Source organism: Triturus cristatus, chromosome 5_1, assembly GCF_964204655.1.
Source record: "Triturus cristatus chromosome 5_1, aTriCri1.1, whole genome shotgun sequence".
NCBI lineage: Eukaryota > Metazoa > Chordata > Amphibia > Caudata > Salamandridae > Triturus > Triturus cristatus.
This window is the reverse complement of record NC_140587.1, coordinates 697,359,724-697,375,259: the sequence shown is the minus strand read 5'-3', so window position 1 is coordinate 697,375,259 and position 15,536 is coordinate 697,359,724. Positions and strand designations below refer to the sequence as shown.

General features: G+C 49.3%; 1 protein-coding gene across 3 annotated transcripts in view; it reads right to left on the bottom strand.

The window, feature by feature from the left end:
• PRKDC (protein kinase, DNA-activated, catalytic subunit) overlaps nt 1-15,536 on the bottom strand; it is a 2,754,228-nt gene that overhangs the window by 1,481,266 nt on the left and 1,257,426 nt on the right. The gene's annotated exons all lie outside the window — the stretch shown is intronic.

Genomic DNA, 15,536 nt, shown 5'->3' with positions numbered 1-15,536 from the left:
GGAAAGGGTAGGAAGATATTCAACGGAGAGAAAGATTTACGTGATTAAAATGTGTTGGGATGCAAACATAGTAAGAGATAATTTACTGTCAGTTATTTAGATGTTCAGATTTTTAATTTCAAATGGAAGCATTACTTACCTTCGGTAGTGCTCTTTCCGGTGGATACTCTATCTGCATTCTTTACCTTTAGATTGTCCCATGGTGTCAGACTGGATCAGATGTGGTGCCCCTACAAGCCGTTAGATGGCGCTGTATGGCTTCGCACTGGATCCGTACCACACCGTGACGAAGCGTGTTATAGAGCTGATGGTGACAGTGCACTGATCTCTAATTGGGGACCTTTTTAGATGTAAAAGGAGGACCCTATCAAAGAACCAGAAGGTAGGTGGGCAGTCAGGAATCTGTGTTACAGTACAGTATCCACCAGAAAGAGCGTTAAGGAAGACGAGTAACTTCTTCTAGTCTAACTGCCGATTCCTTAACTTTAGAATAGATATCAAAGAAGTAACACCCAAAGTTGGAGGGTATGTGGAGCAGACTCAAATCAAAAAGTTAGGCAGAGGCGAGCGGGCGAAGTGTCCCTTGAGACAGACATGGCTGTCGAGGTAGTAGTGCTCCATGAATGTATGCACCTAGGCCCACGTCGCAACCTGGCAGATGTTACGGACATGCACTCCTCACACTAATGCTGACGTACCAGCTTTGCAAAAACAGAAAGATGATGGATAGAAAGCTTGAATTAATTCTCTTACCATGCCAGGCAAGTTCTTCCCTGAACCAGAACATAAGCAAACCAGGCCCAGTTTCACCCTTGTTATTGGTTCTTCAGTTGCGTATAGATTGGTTTCAATGGCCCAGTGAGCTCAGGACCCACATCTGGGCATACCCAGTACACTTAGGACGTCAAATGCAAAAACAACAAGGTGATGTATAGGATGCCTGAATTAATCTCAGCAACTGGCAATCGCTCTGGCCGCATCCCAATCCATCGTTTTTTGCCCACCATTGCTACCTCAGATTGGATCCAGCCATCTGCAAATATGTCTTGACCCTGTTCCTCAGGAAAATAGTCTAGCCCAAAATGCCACGCCAGGTCCTCCTTGAACCAGGACACAAGCAACCCAGGACCGGTTAAGTACTTGTTGTGGGCTCTTCAGCTGGGTATAGGTTGGTTCCAGAAGCACAGTGAGCCCAGCCTCCTTCTGTGACTTGAGCCACAGTCTTCTTTTAATTTCTATGCCGCCATGGGTGCATGATGGTATAATTTCTGTGCTTTCTGCACGCCGTGTACCTTCCGGTCCTCTGCCCTGAACAGGATTCGATCGGCATGCTGTTCTAATTAAACTTTTCCAGCGTGAAGGTAATTCAGGACTCATTTGGCCAGTACCGGTTAGAACTGTCACTATACGCGGTTTTGGTTCAACGTTAATGCGTGTAATGTCTGACACGGAATGTTTGTAAGGTCTCTTTTACACAGTTGAGCCCATTGGGTGGGACCTTGAAAACCAGTAAGGCTCCCGTCTTTCTACGCTTGGCCTGCAATTTTACACAAAGGTAAAAGTATAAGGTGGTTGGCCTCATCGTAGTTGTTATAGTAATCATGGGACATGCCCAATTTTAAAGACCATACCCTACCTTTCCTTTTCTTTATTTTTGCGACAAGTGGAAAGCCTTTAATTTAATTTGATTATCAGCCCAGAGAAAGTCTTCGCCAGATCTTTCTGGACTGGCAGTGAGATATACATCAGTTCCCTGCCACTAATTTGTGTGGATGTCAGTATGGTTTAAACTGCACAATTACATAAATCCTGGTTAAAGGTGACCTTGTTGGTCCTCTTGCATATACTTATTAAGCAGTGCGGCAGAGTATTACATTCTTAGTGAACAAAACCTTTCTCTTTATCATTTTTTTGAAGCTCTGGTTAACTTGAAGAAGCAGAACTGCTAATTGTTTAGCTGTTGGGTGGCAGCCCTTCATGATTCATTGGGGTTGAGACACTTAGATCTAGTGTTTGGCAATGCCACATACCGTGCTTGATGTGTATATTCTTTTAGGGTTACTTAATAGGATTTTGGCCAGTGGTTATGGGTGATTAATTTCATTAATATTGTTCTCTTCCGCACTCACAGAACAGCACGACCTTCACTGTATAGTGACGCATCCGGACTTCATATGAATGAAATTTACTCCAATTTCTCTGTTGGACCTACCTTTGGAATAGGTGATTAATGGTTTACATATTCCTCTTTCTAGGTGTAGGCTATAACTTTCTTTTCACGAGGTATCTTTATTTCACTTTTTCAAGCACTGGATTTTGGATTGGAGTTTGAGGGTCTTTTCTGGCTCCTGCTCTTATTATTTATTTATTTATTTATTCATAAAAAAAAATTGTCCTTATTCTTCTGCTCTCATTTCATTCAAGATTCATCTTATGCTATGATATGACCATAGAGATTTTAATTTCCAATACCCGTGTATATATTTTGCCCCATTTTTAGATGATTTTTTGAATTTTCTTGGACACTCCTATATTCAAAGTTTTGTCCTGATGGTGACCATCTAACTTCACAATGGTTGAAACGCAGTCGATGCTTACATGTGGCCTTAATTGAAGAGGACGCGTTTTTGCTATGTGTTGTTTTTGCTTTGTCTTGAACTTCTGCATGGGTATCCTTTATCTAAACAGTAATTGGGCACTTTTATCTCACTGTTTATAATTCTTCTTTCTTTTTTGTATATCTTTTTAAATTATTTTGGTATATTAGGATGTATGTTTTGTTACTTTAAGTATTGCACTTGAAGGGGGCGCTAGGTGGCGCACTGTTGAATGGCGGCTGCCGAGTAGGGCTCCCGCTGTCCAGGCGGTTATTATCCGCTTAATTATCCTTAATTGACCCGCCCGGGGGCTGCAACTGAGCGAGGAGCAGTGGCGAGGTGTCCAGCGAGTACTGGCCGCGGCTGAAGGAAAACGGGCGGCCGGTGCCTGAGAACGACGCGCCGTTGTCGGCGGCGCGCGAGTGGCGTAGCAGAGCCGGGCTGCCCTGCCGGATCGCGCTGGTAGGAGACACCGAGGCTGCATTAACGGCTGCAGGCCGTGGGTGCTGGGACCGGGCCCGACCACCTGAAGGACACAGAGACTTGGCAGTGGCTACGGAGCGGGGTGGATTAGACGGCTGCAGACGTTGCTGGGGGTGCTCCCCCCCCCCCCCTCCGATTTTTGGAAGAGCGCTGATTTCGTCGTCCCCAGGAGGAGTTTGGAGGCGAGGTGCTGTGGGGGAGCCAAGTGACATCGGGGCTCAGTAAGGGTGAGAGGTGTTGCCCCCCCTGCCACCCCCCTCCTGCCCCCTCTGCCTTGGGAACAGCGACCGAACTGGAGCGGAGGCACCCCCCCCTGGGCACCGCGTATAACCGGACCGGAGTGCGAGTGAGGAAGTGAGCAGTCCATGGGCTGAGACACTGGGACTGGAGGACCTGGACGCCCCCTGAGTACAGCCGCGAACCTAGGAGGAGCTGTGAAGTGCTGCGTTGTGCATTGCCTTACTGGGGGCCGTAGAGGAGATCGGGGGTGCCGTACTGGACGGAGGCCCAGCCCTGCCCGTGGTTGGCGTCTCTGGTATGCCGCCGGCAGGCCGTAAAGATCGATAGAAGTGAGTGGAGGGTGTAGCTGGTATCTGCTGGCCTGCTATACGGCGCTCGAATATATGGACAGCCTGGGCTTGCGGAGTGCAGAGAGATAGAAGCTCCTGGGAAGCGCGGAGGGAGCGTCGACGCTGCTTCTGGCCCGAGGGGGTCGTCTGCTGCTGCCGCCAGGGAGGACGGTCCGGAGGCCAGCATGGGCAGGACAGATGCGAAACAGCCCAAACTTTCGTTTGAGGCTAGTAAGAAGCCGCCCAAGGCAGTGGAGGAGACGCGTGGACCGGCGGAGCCGCCGGTAACAGCAGGAGGGTCGGCAGATGCGGCGCCCAATTTACAAGATGTCCTGCGCGAAATGCGTCAGGGGTTTGCGACGATCGCTGACAAAGTGGACAGAATGTCGTCCCGAATGGATGCGGTAGTACAGAAATTGGACGCCCAAGAAGAACGGATCACGGGGGCGGAACAGCGGATATCGGACACTGAAGATACGGTGACACGGCACACTTCACAGCTATCCAGAATCGACAATCTGCTGCGCCTCATCGCTGCTAAGAATGAGGATTTGGAAGCGAGGAGTAGGCGTAACAACGTACGCATCGTAGGTATTCCTGAGTCGACGAATGTGGGCAAGATGGAGGAATACGTGGAGAAGATGTTGGTGGCGGCGATCGGTTCGGACATTTTTTCCCCCCAGTTTATTGTGGAGAGGGCGCATCGGGCCTTGGGCCCCAGACCTAAGCCGGGAGCGGCGCCCCGGCCGATCATCGCCAGGATGCTCAATTATCGCGACCGTGACGCCGCTTTGAGGGCCGCACGGGGTACGCGTACATTATCCTACGAGGGCAACTCCTTCACGCTGTATCCAGATTTCACACCAATGGTGCAGGAGGAACGTCGAAAATTTGTGGCAGTCAAAGCGAAATTACGAGACTTACAACTGGACTATGCACTGCTTTACCCGGCGCGCCTGCGGGTCACGTATCAGGGGAGGCAGAAGTTCTTCACGAATCCTCAGCTGGTGGAGGATTTCATCAAACAGTACAAACGTTCCCGCAGATCGGAGGCTGGAGCTGGGAACGATGAGGACCCTGTGCGTGAGGAGTTGGTGGACGGTGAACCGTGAGTGGGGTGACTATAGATGGCATATTGGACTACATGTGCGGATGAGGGAGTTCCCTGAGAACTGATGCTGGGGTAGCTGGCTGTGAGACATTGCGATGGGGGATGGTTGGGCCATGTGGTCGCGAGCACGGAGGGGTGTGGTTGGGGTGTGGGGCGCTAACACAGCAGGAGAATCCTCTACAGATTACACTGGGTGTGGCACAGTGTTGGCTGCTGTTAAAGGAGGCAGGGATTTGCTTGTTGTAGGACCCGGGTGGATCAAGAACTAGCGCCGGACACCTCCTCGTTTCGCCGCGCTGGACTGCACGTTGTGTGGTCGGGCTGGCGTTTCTGGGGAGGGAACTGGTGGTGCCACCTAGACTCGTTTCCTGACGGGAAATACCCTAGTATATGTTGGGGGTTTGGGGAACGTACTTGCCTTGCTGTTTGGGGCAATTGTGGGTGGGGAGGGGGGGTTGCAGGACTGGCAGGTTGGGGTTTGCTTCAGTGGGAGGGGGGTGGGCACACGGGATGTTGTAACGGTTTGTATGTTGGGAGTTCCAAAACGGGTGAGAGCGCGTAGTACCAGGAGGGGGTGTGTGGTTTATGGAGGAGTGCATGGGCTGGAATCCGATATGCTGTGGAACGGGCCGCTTCTGAATATTCGATCTGATGGGGTGGAGGGGGGCTCTTATTGGGTGGCAAATACCCGGGGTGTGATTGGCGGGAGGATCTGGACGACTGCTTTGGTACTTGGGAGGTTAACGACGCATGGCGGATATGGCGAGTAAGTCACATGTCACTGTCGCCACCTGGAATGTCCGGGGGTTAAATGACGCCAGGAAATGTAGGAGGGTGGTGGCTTATTTGGAACAGCATAAGGTGCAAATTGCATTGCTACAGGAAACGCATCTTAGTCCCCGGGCCACTTACACCTTTGCAAGCAAATGGGCGGCAGTCCGGAGCTTCTCCTCGTATTCAGGGTATGCCAGGGGCACGGCGATACTGATCAAGAAGGCGGTGCCGTTTGTTACGCTGGGTGACCTCACGGATAAGGAAGGACGGTTTGTCCTGTTGTGGGGCAGACTTGGTACTGATACGGTCACAATTGTGAACTGCTATGGGCCAAATGTGGATTCGCCTGCCTTCTTTGCCATGCTCTGGGGCAAAATACTGACCACTGGTTCCATGCATGTCATATGGGGGGGGATTTCAATCTCACAATGACCTCAGGGCTCGATAGATCGGATGGCAGCCCGCAATACCATAAGGGAGCGAGGGAAGTCATGGAAGGTATAGTTGCAGAAGGAAGACTTGTAGATAGCTGGAGGTTTGTGCATCCTGGGGTCCGGGAGGGGACACACTTCACAACATATGCCAATTCTTGGGCCAGGCTAGATTACTGTTTTCTGTCTACAGGCTTGGCGGTTGATCTAGGTCGGGTGGCTCACTTACCAAGGACGTATTCGGATCACTGTCCGGTACTGGTGCAGGTGGCGATCCCGGGTTTCTGTAGGTCAGCACCTAGGTGGCGTATGCAACCCACGGCATTATTGGATCCGGTGTTTCAGGCGGAATTAGGGGACGAGATAGCGGAGTTTTTTCCCCGCAATAAGGGGTCAGTGGACAGTGTTGAGACCATTTGGGAGTCGTTTAAGGTGACGGTCCGGGGGTACTACATATCTAAGAGCTTCGGTGTCCTGAAAACAATACGAGGCTCGCTCACCAAATTAGAGGCTGAACTAGCGGAGCTGGAAACTAGGATGGCCCAGGAACCAATGGGTCCGGTCCATAAGGAATTCCGAGAACGGCTTACGCAGTACGAGCAGGAAGCGGATAGGGAGTCCAAATTCAGGGGCAGATATTGGCATGCCCGCCGATACTGTGAAGGAGAAAGACCAGGGCGCGCCTTAGCGGAAATTACTAGACATGCCCGGGGACCCACGCACGTTCTAGAGATCAGAGGGCAGGGAGGGATCTTACAGCAAGATACGAAGGGAATATTAGCTCAATTTACTGCGCATTATGAGGAATTATATGAAGCCCGCAGTGGTGGGGAGGTGGTGTTTGGGGACTTTCTGGATGATGTGGCGTTATGTTGGTTAAGCGATGACCATCGGGAATTCCTGGGGGCCCCATTTGAACTTGATGAAATACGGGAAGCGATTATGTCTCTGAGTAATGGTAAGGCGGCGGGGATTGATGGCCTACCGGCGGAATTCTATAAAAGCTATATTGATGTCATGGCGCCGGTGCTACGGGAGGTGTATGAGGAGTCACTGGAGGTGGGTGTGTTGCCCGGGACAATGCGGGAGGTACTGATCACCTCGCTGTTGAAGCCAGGAAAAGACCCAGTAGAGTGTGATTCATATAGGCCGCTCTCCCTAATTAATTGTGATGCGAAGATTCTGGCGAAGGTGCTGGCCACTAGACTTTCCCTGCTTATGACAAAAATTGCTCTCCCAGATCAATCTGGGTTTGTCCCGGGTCGCTCAACTGCTTGCAACTTGCGTACGCTTTTCTCCTTGATAAATACGATAGCGCCGGAACTGCCTGTAGCGGCTGTGTTTCTTGATGCCACCAAGGCATTTGATTCGGTTGAGTGGAACTACCTGTTTACCATCTTGTACAGGATGGGCTTTCCCAAAATATTCGTCGCATGGATCAAATTGCTCTATACTGACCCGAAAGCGAGAGTGCTCATTAATGGTGAAGTGTCCGATTCGTTTCTGCTCACTAGGGGTACCAGGCAGGGGTGCCCGCTCTCCCCATTGCTATTCGCTATCGCGATTGAACCTCTGGCATGCCGTATCCGGCAATTGCATAAACAGAGCGCTTTCAAATGTTACCAACGACAGATTGATGTCTCTCTCTATGCTGACGACTTAACGTTGTACGTGGTGGATCCACAGGTTAACCTTAATCCGTTACTCCGAGAATTTTTGGTGTTTGGGCGTCTGTCGGGCATTCAAATAAATTGGAAGAAGTCGCAATTTTTTCCCCTGACGCCTGCAGTGGGTCGCTTTCCTCTGGACTACCCGCTAGAATGGTGTGAGTCGGATCTCAGATATTTAGGGGTCCAGATTTCAAAGGATCGAGAGGAGACGTTGCGGCTGAATTACGGTGCAGCCATAAATAAGCTGACAGAGGATGTGACTCGCTGGGTGTCTCTTCCGCTTACCATGGCGGGCAGGGCCTCGCTGATCAAGATGGTGGTATTACCCTGTTTTTTATATTTTTTCCAGAATATCCCGTATTATCCGGGGGCGTACTTCTTTCGAACGTTGCGTACCGAATTATTGCGGCTGTTCTGGGCTGGTAAGCAGCCTAGACTGGCATGGTCGGTTATCACTCGGCCATACGAATCTGGAGGGTTTGATGTACCCGATTTTCTAGAGTATTATCTGAGTGCGCAGGCTCAATTTGCATACCATTGGTTTGCACCTGCGCCATTCCTACCGCAGCTGGCGGTGGAGGACTGGCTATCCCGGCCTCTGCCATTGATGGGTGTCCTTCAGGGCTCAAGCCGTGCCTTTGATACGCCATTTACTACGGTGCCGTGCACGGTGGATGCGTGGCAGCGTATACTACGTCGATTGGCGCTTAGTTTCATGTATGCTCCGACGCTGCCACTAGTTTATCACCCGGACTTGTCGTTGTTGCAGGAAGGAGGGTTTCAGGGGCTGTGCGCCAGAATAAAAATACGGCACTGGGGTGACCTCTTCGCTAATGGTCGGTTCAAGACGGAAGAACAGTTGTTTGGTGGCTATCAGCCTACTCCGCTGGATGTCTTTTACTATCTCCGGCTGCGGCGGGGGCTGCGGAAGATATTACCAGGCTTCCCGGGGGAACCAGAGGTAGTGAGGCCTTTACAAATACTGCTTACATCTACGGATGGTAAGCATTTAGTCTCTCAGTTATACAGCAGTATTCGGGCACACAATGGAAGCATGGACTGTAGGGCACTCCAGCAGTGGAGACTTGAGCTAGGCAGAGATATAACAGAGAAGCAATGGACGTATTGTTGCGAGCTCACCTCCCAGATCTCCTCCAGTAGCAGACTGCGCATTATCCATTACAAGTTTTTACAGCGTATGTATTACACGCCAGTTAAAAAGTTTAGATTTCGTCTATCAGACAGCGACAGATGTGAGAGGTGTCAGGCGGAAGGAGCGGATTTCCTGCACTTGGCATGGTTGTGTCCGAGAGTGGCGGATTACTGGCTGCAGGTGCATTCGGCATTGACGGTCATGTTGGGGGATGTGGTGGAATTAGATCCGCTTGTGATGCTGTTGGGCTACACGGTATCAATACCTAAGCAGACGCGCAAACTGGGGAACATTGCTCTATTATTAGCGAAGCGGAGAGTTGCATGCCGCTGGGGCAGAGGGCGAGCACCGAAATTTAAGGAATGGATAGGGGATCTTTTATACTGTCAGGAGCAGAGTGCTATCTACGCTTAAACGCAACCATTAACTAGCAGAGCCAGGGACATTTGGGACCCGTTTAAAGAGTATGTGGCGGCGTATACTGCCTCTGTGGAGGGGGAGAGCCAGGTATCGGCTGAGGGTGGACTCGGAGCTGGTGAGGTTAACCTGGTGGGGTCTGAGTGATTGCCCTTTAGATGTGTGATGTTGGTGGAGTGCAATAAGGGGTTATGCTCCGGGACGTTTGCTAATTAGTGCCAAGGCAAATACTTTGGGTTTATAGCTGGTGCTGTGGCGAGTGTTTTGGGTGCAATCTAGTGCTGCTGTGGATGCAGTCTGATATATATATATATATATATATATATCAACGAAACTTCCCAGATTGTGCCGTCACGCACAACAACAGGAACGGACAACTTCAGTCGCCAATGCTGGAAAAAGGTATTTATTTAGGTTTGAATTTCGTGCCTAGTCCATGACGCGTTTCGAGCCACTCGGCCCTTGCTCACAGGTCAGTCTGATATATATATATATATATATACACATATATATATGCCACGAAGAGATCCTTTTGCTTGAAAGAACCAGAGGGACACCATGGGGCACTTCAAACAGGGGATTTATTTCAAAGAGCATGGGCATGACGCGTTTCGGACATTGCCTTTCTCAAATGCCCACTCCTCCCCCGATCAACCACAGTTCCGTTTAAATTCCTCCAGTCGTTCCGTCATTGGTGGTTCTCCTGATAGGCCAGTTAAAAGTCACACACAGACCTGCAATCCCAGTAGTAAACTGCAAGTCCCAGCATGCTCTCTCACCGCATGCTAGGCAAGTAACTTCAGCCGGCAATGCTTGTAAAACAAAACCTTCAGGATAACATTAAGAACGCTGTTCAGGGCTGTGGTATTCGAGGCAGTTTAAAACAAATACTACTCCCGAGTCCCCAAAATGCCTCAAACTACACTGATCCGTTCCTTGGGTGGCCTGGAAAACACGGATAGAGTGATCTGGATTCCTTCGTGGAGTCACGAACTGCCGTTAACAGCGGCACAGATACCGCAGGTGGGTGTGGTGGGTCAGAGCCTATCCATTACCATGACCAAAGAAAGTGCCGAAGCTGCCCCGGATGACTCCGTCCTCTTGTTGACGGGTCTCCTCCATGTGCGCCCAGGACTTGCACACAACATATGCCACAAAGAGATCCTTTTGCTTGAAAGAACCAGTGGGACACTATGGGGTACATCAAACAGGGGATTTATTTCAAAGAGCATGACGCGTTTCGGACATTACCTTTTTCAAATGCCCGCTCCTCACCCCATCAACCACAGTTCCGTTTAAATTCCTCCAGTCGTTCCGCCATTGAGATACATATATATATATATATCTTTTCCGAGGTTGCCCTGCAATGAGAAACGCACTCCTCCAGCTGTCAGAACCAATCCTTTATTTTCAAAAACAGGAATGCAACTCCGATGAAATTTTCTGTCCATTAGCCTAATGCATTTCGGAGCGTTCGCGCTCCTTCCTCAGAGGCAAATTGTCAGCACCACGATTCAAAGTTCCCACAATACCCTGCGCTACCGCACCGATTAAGAGGCCTCCGGTGTGCCATATTTGAGGTGCACGCTGGGAGTTGTGGTTCAATAACTACTAATTACCTCCAGTGGCTGTGTGCTGGCAATATTTTTCATGGAATAATTTTCGCCCTCCAGTGGGCCCCGGAGTTGAATTCCTGTTTCACCATAAGAAAGCAGCTGCGCCGTTCCTTCCCGCACATTCACAGGTAAGACGAACCCCAGAAGGTTGAGGGGGCGGTGCAGTCTTCTCCGCGGCTGGGCCTGCCGCGTGACATCTTTTCCGAGGTTGCCCTGCAATGAGAAACGCACTCCTCCAGCTGTCAGAACCAATCCTTTATTTTCAAAAACAGGAATGCAACTCCGATGAAATTTTCTGTCCATTAGCCTAATGCATTTCGGAGCGTTCGCGCTCCTTCCTCAGAGGCAAATTGTCAGCACCACGATTCAAAGTTCCCACAATACCCTGCGCTACCGCACCGATTAAGAGGCCTCCGGTGTGCCATATTTGAGGTGCACGCTGGGAGTTGTGGTTCAATAACTACTTATTACCTCCAGTGGCTGTGTGCTGGCAATATTTTTCATGGAATAATTTTCGCCCTCCAGTGGGCCCCGGAGTTGAATTCCTGTTTCACCATAAGAAAGCAGCTGCGCCGTTCCTTCCCGTACATTCACAGGTAAGACGAACCCCAGAAGGTTGAGGGGGCGGTGCAGTCTTCTCTGCGGCTGGGCCTGCCGCGTGACATCTTTTCCGAGGTTGCCCTGCAATGAGAAACGCACTCCTCCAGCTGTCAGAACCAATCCTTTATTTTCAAAAACAGGAATGCAACTCCGATGAAATTTTCTGTCCATTAGCCTAATGCATTTCGGAGCGTTCGCGCTCCTTCCTCAGAGGCAAATTGTCAGCACCACGATTCAAAGTTCCCACAATACCCTGCGCTACCGCACCGATTAAGAGGCCTCCGGTGTGCCATATTTGAGGTGCACGCTGGGAGTTGTGGTTCAATAACTACTTATTACCTCCAGTGGCTGTGTGCTGGCAATATTTTTCATGGAATAATTTTCGCCCTCCAGTGGGCCCCGGAGTTGAATTCCTGTTTCACCATAAGAAAGCAGCTGCGCCGTTCCTTCCCGCACATTCACAGGTAAGACGAATCCCAGAAGGTTGAGGGGGCGGTGCAGTCTTCTCCGCGGCTGGGCCTGCCGCGTGACATCTTTTCCGAGGTTGCCCTGCAATGAGAAACGCACTCCTCCAGCTGTCAGAACCAATCCTTTATTTTCAAAAACAGGAATGCAACTCCGATGAAATTTTCTGTCCATTAGCATAATGCATTTCGGAGCGTTCGCGCTCCTTCCTCAGAGGCAATTGTCAGCACCACGATTCAAAGTTCCCACAATACCCTGCGCTACCGCACCGATTAAGAGGCCTCCGGTGTGCCATATTTGAGGTGCACGCTGGGAGTTGTGGTTCAATAACTACTTATTACCTCCAGTGGCTGTGTGCTGGCAATATTTTTCATGGAATAATTTTCGCCCTCCAGTGGGCCCCGGAGTTGAATTCCTGTTTCACCATAAGAAAGCAGCTGCGCCGTTCCTTCCCGCACATTCACAGGTAAGACGAACCCCAGAAGGTTGAGGGGGCGGTGCAGTCTTCTCCGCGGCTGGGCCTGCCGCGTGACATCTTTTCCGAGGTTGCCCTGCAATGAGAAACGCACTCCTCCAGCTGTCAGAACCAATCCTTTATTTTCAAAAACAGGAATGCAACTCCGATGAAATTTTCTGTCCATTAGCCTAATGCATTTCGGAGCGTTCGCGCTCCTTCCTCAGAGGCAAATTGTCAGCACCACGATTCAAAGTTCCCACAATACCCTGCGCTACCGCACCGATTAGGAGGCCTCCGGTGTGCCATATTTGAGGTGCACGCTGGGAGTTGTGGTTCAATAACTACTTATTACCTCCAGTGGCTGTGTGCTGGCAATATTTTTCATGGAATAATTTTCGCCCTCCAGTGGGCCCCGGAGTTGAATTCCTGTTTCACCATAAGAAAGCAGCTGCGCCGTTCCTTCCCGCACATTCACAGGTAAGACGAACCCCAGAAGGTTGAGGGGGCGGTGCAGTCTTCTCCGCGGCTGGGCCTGCCGCGTGACATCTTTTCCGAGGTTGCCCTGCAATGAGAAACGCACTCCTCCAGCTGTCAGAACCAATCCTTTATTTTCAAAAACAGGAATGCAACTCCGATGAAATTGCATTCCTGTTTTTGAAAATAAAGGATTGGTTCTGACAGCTGGAGGAGTGCGTTTCTCATTGCAGGGCAACCTCGGAAAATATATATATATATATAGAGAGAGAGAGAGATAGTGCATGTATGTTTGTCAGTGTGTTTACATATACCCATACACATACACTTTTACAAGTTTCTATTACTGCATAATGGGCAGTATGTATTAAATAAATAGTGCATTTTAGGTGGGTTATTTGACATTTACAAATTTTATTTTACCAAAATAACTATGCATTATGCAAGGAAAGCTTGGTTCTCCTTGCAGGAGAAATTTAAAGGGAACAACTCCCTGCAGCTCATCTACAATTCACAGTTTATTCAATACAGACAGCCCGGTGATGAGCAGAGTATTTAATGAGCCCCATTTCTTTTTAGAAATGCACAACTACAAGTTTTTTCAAATCGAAAATTGGCAGATTTAGAATCTGATATTAAGGTAGCAAGAAAAGAATCTAGACATGGTGAACAGGAGGCAGAAGAACCAAGCACAAGCAGTTATGCAGGTCCAGTTTCAGCTTCAGCAGAATGTAGCCATGATGTTGATACTCCTGTAAATGATATTGGATTTTATTTTAATTCATCAAAAAAACTAACAGATGATTTTAAATACAATCTTTTAATAAATACGTATACCCCACCAGGAAAGTATGACTTCAAGAAGGATTCAGGTGAACCACACTGTATCTCTAATGTGTGGATTAATCAGTATTCACCATGGCTTAGATACTCTCTACAACTGAAAGGTGCGGTTTGCAAGTATTGCACAGTTTTTCCACAGCCAGCTCATCGCGGGACACAAGGAGCATTCATAACTATGCCTTTCACTAAATATTAATACTTCCATGAATGTGCATGCAATCATGTTTTATCGTCTTGGCATAAAAATGCACAAGTGGATGCAACTCACTTTTTGTCAATTAGAAAGAAACCAGAAACAAGTATTGTTTGCCAAATAGACAGCGCTGTGAAAAGGCATGTTGAAGAAAATCGGAAACATTTATTTTCAATTTTGTCCACTATCTTATTTTGTGGCTCACAAGACATTGCTTTACGTGGGGAAAAAAGTACAACCGGAAACTTGCAAAGTCTGCACCAATTTCACATTGAAGCAGGAGATGTGATCCTAAAGAACCGTCTGGAAAATGCACCAGTTAATGCACATTATACATCACTATGAGTCGAACATGAATTGATTACATTATGTAAAGAAACATTAGGAGAAGATTTAGTATCCTTAGTCAATATGCCAAACAGGATTTTTTTTTTTTTTTTTTTTTTTTTTTTTTTTTTTTTGAAAACCTTTATTAACAGTTCAATAAGAACAAGTATGGGCCTAGAACCCCCCAGGGCCGGCCGCTAAGCAATCAGATCAATAACGACAAGTACAAACACAGGCAGCACTTCGGGGAGCAAAATCGTACTACTAATACTGTGAACAGCGTAAGTAGGGCACCAGGAGAAAAAGGTTTTCATTTTATGATGAGACAAGGCAGTAGGATCAGGTGACAAGCAATTTTAAAACAACGATCACGGAGCTGCAGAGTAATGAACGTTAGCGATTTACAGCAATCTATTAGGTCGATGGCGCAAACACAAGAACATCAGGATGGGGAAGAACATAATATACAGTTGCGCCCGCAGTCCCCCGCCAAAACTCCCCAAGAACACCTCGGAAGTTGTGAACACATGGAATGACAACGAGGCATAGCAAAAGGGAGTGTATCACGCTGATCCCAGAAAAAGAAAAAACAAAAAGAATCAGAAAAGAAAAAGGAGGCCATGGAAAAGGAGATGAAAGAATACAGAATCCCCTCCCCCAACCCCCCACCCTGCACCTCTGCAAATGAGTACGGCCCCCCCCCCCAGCAGTGTGCCTGTCGCCCTGGAACCAGACCCGAAATATAGAAGAGTAGGGAAAAAGAAGTAGGAAAAGACCCCCACCAGGCGGGGGGTAGAGAAAGTATTTATAAACTGGAGGAGGGCCTTCATAACAGACCCCCGGCGTTCTCCCTCCCGCACGGTAAGGTTCCCCTAAAGTGAACAAGGAACAGCACAAAGACAATCTTCTCAAACCACGATGGGGAGCATTATGTACCTATTGTGCCAGTAGCCATGTCAGGAGAGCACGCCACCTCTATGCCCGCCCGTCCATTAGGCGACCACCCCCGAGGGGCCAGCCTCATCCCTGACCACTCTTTGGAATTCTGCCCATGCCAACCCCTCGACCCAGCACCATACCCAATGTTCCTAGGCAGAGAAATGTCCAACAACGACAGAGAAGCGACGCACACAGGTGGGGTGGAAGTCTCTGAACATCAACACAGTCCGCCGCGTGAGGAAACAGGCTTCCCAGTGCTGCCCTAGGATCTGCACTGCATGCAAGGTTCAGGGAGGCAGAAGCAGCCAAAGCAGACATTAGTTGCAGGAGTTGTCCCTGGGTCGTAGGAGGGCATGTACGGGATGAGGCCACCACATCACACTCAGGTCCAACGCCTCCGGGACAGATCAGGCCCTC